The following is a 4,473-nucleotide window of genomic DNA, read 5'->3' on the forward strand; positions in this document are numbered from 1 at the left end:
GTTTAGAGTTCATGCACACATATTTTCATGTTTTAAAAATTGGCATTGCATACATGTGTACCAATGTGGTTGCAGCTAATCTGTATGTCAAATTCTTATATCTTTTAATGTTTTGATGGATGTTCATACTATTTGTACACCTGTTCAATCACTTTTGATTGAATGTTGCTTAAATATTTGTAATCAAATCCATTTTGTGCTTTCTTTTGCTGATCATAACTACATGAAAGTTGCCATGATCTTCAAGTTTGAGTTAGCTATGCTTTGGATGTCATTATTATGGTTGCATTCTGGCTTTGCCTTAACAATTTTTTTTCCTCAATTTTATCACTAGCAGAGGAACCATGGAAAAATTTATACTCGAATGAAATTTTATGCGCTGAAAATAGCTTCCTTAGAAATAAACGCCTCAACCTTCAAAAAAAATTATAGTGCTTCACCTTATAAAGTTTGATAGCTGAATTGCTAGAAATATTTGAATGCAACATCGAATATGGGGCTTCGAGCATTTTGCTAAAGCTAACCTTCCATTAGACTTATAATCCAAACACTAATAGTAACTCTAACCTTAACTCCTTATTTCTAAGTGCAAAACTATTTCTAAATAAAAATACAATACAATTACAAATATAATATAATAAATATAAATATAATTATATGTTGATATTATATATTATGATATCTCCCTTCACTTTCTACTAATAATAGAAACAAGTAAATTTTTCTGTAAGAATATTCTTATTTATGAAAAGAGAGCATATGGAAAATGAAGTTAATTTCCTATTCTGAAAGTTTTGGGTTAAATATCAATATTTTATTATTAATAAATGTAATTTTTTTTATCGATAACCAGGTTAGATTTATATTGCTTAAAAAGGAAAGATTACATGCTTAAAGTTGTTCAACAACATTTCACAAAATGGGGTCTAGCCCCTACAAAACTAAAAGAACCTGAGACTGACACCACTACTACAAAGCCTACCAATCCATATGCAAACCATACTAAAAAACTTCCCCACCCAAAACCCGACAACCCCCATGGGACCAAACTATCGAAACTAACCAAGGGCCTCCTCTCTAGAGAAATTAGGAATGCCCTGACTAGGACCAGCCTCAGGTATCTCCATCCCACCACTTGTCAAGGATCCCGACATGCCACCTCAAAGCAAACTGCGCTCCACCACCTTTGCACTCTTCTAAGGGATTTGGTGACGCACCAACAATCGCCCATCTTCACCCATTGGAGCCTGCAACTTTACCAAGGTCTGCTTGCCACACATTTTCGCTCTTTCTGCCGGTCCCAGTTCCCGCACAAACTTCACGACATTCCTCCACCCATTTCTTGCATCCTCCATTTGAGCATCCACAGAACGAGAAGCCGACCACACCACCAACGGTTGCACAACTCCCATTTCCTCACCGAGACGCCGCCACGACCCTTGCACCACTCTCAGACCCTTACCAATCTTTGGACAAGTTACCACCTCCGCCAGACCTCCCGACCATTTAGGTCTCAGCACAAAGGATGTCACCCACAACACCTCATTTGTTGAACCTCCTACCATCAGGACCAACGCCACAAACAAGGATGAGATATCCAAATTTGTTCGCGAGCGACAGTCTGAGTCCAAAATTCTTCCCCAAACATCAAGCAAAACTTCCTCATCTACCTTGAAAATGTTCATCAGTCGATTACTTGAAATTGAACCATGAAATGCAGGCATTTGGCCATCTATAGACAATGAGAAGTTGGCTTCCATCCTTCCCCACACTCACATATGAAACCTACACTCATAAAAACCTAAACCGTCCACTGCGAAATGGCAAAGCAAAAAGTGACGAGGCCCTAAAATAACCGAAGCCACTCCAAGAAATAATTCCTTCACATGCATCACCTCAAACCATGTATCATCAGCTGAATAGACCACCAATCGCTGACAACATCACACCTACGCCGCCATTACAACTTTCAACCTGATCGAAGATCACTAACCACGTGATTCATCCCTTCCCCTCCATCATGTGTATCAAAAACAAATCACACAAAACTCTTCACCACGTCTTAGATTCTCCTTTCACTTCCTAAGTATTATCAACCAAACTCAAGAGGACACACATTTCGTAGGTCCTCAAATAAATTAAAATGGTCAGCCAAAGAACCATTTGTACCAACATTCCAAAGCTTGACAGCCTCAACATTCACTTCCCTGAGAACATGTGATACCTTAAAATTATCAAACCCACTTAGAAGGTAATTCATCATTCTGATATGTTTGTCTAGGTGCCAGGCCTCCATCCGACCCCTAGCAATCCCATTCAACACAATCTGGGAATCCCCCTCAAGATGGAGTTTTTTTACCTCCAATTTCTTAGCCATAAGAATGGCTTCAATTGCCGCCTGACACTTGGCTTCATTGTTCGTACTATCCACCAATCTCTTAGCTCCAAAAGCTAGAATACTTCCACTCTCATCACGGGCTATGACCCCTACCCCAGAGATCCCGAGATTCCCCCTTGAAGCCCCATCAAAGTTGATCTTGGTCCAACCCTTATCTGGCGGAACCCACTCCTGGCTTTTGTTGCCCTTCCTAGGAGGATTAGCTATCAAAAGCCCATTAGCAGGCCTTAATAAATGTAATTTTTACCTTATAAGATTTTGTACTTCCAAAACATATATTACTATTGGCTAACCATTACACCTCCTTTTTATGCAAGCGTTAGTAATATTTTAAATGTACGACCACCTACTGTAGCGTCGTAAATTGTACGCACTTGCTAAAACAGTACAATTTCACACCTAGTTTAGCACCCGCCTTGGCGCAGTTTGCATTTTGCATTGCATTTCTCCTTTAGCACTTAATTAATCAAATTAATTAGGTCTAAGATCCTATTTCATCATCTTCCACATCATAAAGTTGGGCCCTTTCATTAAAGTGTGCCCCTTTCATTTTATTCCTCCGATACATCATTTAATCAAAAACCCTAATTAAGTCCTATTTTGAACTTGGGGGCTTGATTTCGGGGGTCAAAACATCTCGAAATCACCTGTAACTTCGGGATTCTCTCTAAAATCATCATATCCGACGGCCCTGAAAATTTGGTGAAAAGTTGCCGGGACCATGGCGCCCGGAGTGCACATGGTCCCGGACATTTTTCCCAAAATTTTAGGAGCGTGATCCAATCATAAAATAAAGCTTAACCCCAAGAAATTGGCAGGATATTCAATCTCTAGGTCGGCAAAAAGTTGGAATTAAGACCTAGGGTTTCATATATAAGAGCTCTCTTTCTTCATTTGAGAGGATCCGGGGAATTTTGTTTTCAGGACCTTCTATGCAGCGAAAGAGCAGATCTTTGAAGACTTCAACAACATTCAACATCCATCTATCAAGCATCTATCAATTTCATTCATCCATTTAGGGCTTTGAAGGCATTGAAGAGCAATAAGGGATCACCGACTGAAGATTGGCTTGTACCCCTCTCTTGGGGTTGGGTATGATTTCATGTTGTTTTCATGTCTTTGCATAAGTCTCATTATATCACTTGCATTCATGCTTTAGATCTCTTTACATCTCAATTTGGAGCATTTACATTATCATCTAAAAGCAATTAGGGTTTACTTTCTAGGTTGCTCTAGTTTGCTTACTTGCATTTTAGGATCTTGCACACACACAAGGTCTGCACACACATTACTTTTACAATACAACTTGGCTATTCGTGGAGGTGGAAATCACCAAAGCGGGGGTTTGACTAAGGCAAAACCCTATATAGCCGCCCAAAACACCTTTTCAGATATAAGTGCAGATTTCGGGATTCAGACGACGCCGCAAGTTGCAAATCCGAAAGAAGCAGACGGAGACTGAACCATACACCAAGTTTCAGAGCAGAAGACCAGGACAGGGGCGTGGGGCGCCCTAGTCCTGCCAGGACAGGGGTGCTAGGCGTCCTGGTCCCTGGGACAGGGGTGCTGGGCGCCCTGGTCCTCCTGACAGACATCAATTTTTAGCATCTCCAACAGTTTTCCAGGTTGCAAAGTAGCAGTTTCAAGAACAGAATCAGGACAGTGGCGCCCGCGCCCCCGTCCCGAACATTTTCACTTAGATTTTAACTCCAGGTACGCATCTGCATTCTTGTCTTGTCCTTGTGTTTGCAGCTTTCCATTGTTTAACTTCAATTCTGCAATCTTGTTATTAGTTCATACTTGCATTTTGGGGTTAGGAATTGAACTTGCATCATTTTATCTTTCAATTACAACAAAGGAATAGAAACCCTAATAGGTAGCCTGTGGCTCTCTCTTTCACAAAAAGAAGTAGCCAATTGTGTGATACCTCTAGGCTCTTTCGTATTCCATAATGCGTGTCAAAAGGTAGGATTAGGACATGTTAGCCTAGTCTCGCTTTTTCCCCTACACATTTTGGTGAACCCAACGTGAACCCTTATTATTGCTTTCTCTTGCATTGCATTTAGATCTAGATC

The sequence above is a fragment of the Cryptomeria japonica genome, chromosome 5 (assembly GCF_030272615.1).
Source record: "Cryptomeria japonica chromosome 5, Sugi_1.0, whole genome shotgun sequence".
Taxonomy (NCBI): Eukaryota; Viridiplantae; Streptophyta; class Pinopsida; order Cupressales; family Cupressaceae; genus Cryptomeria; species Cryptomeria japonica.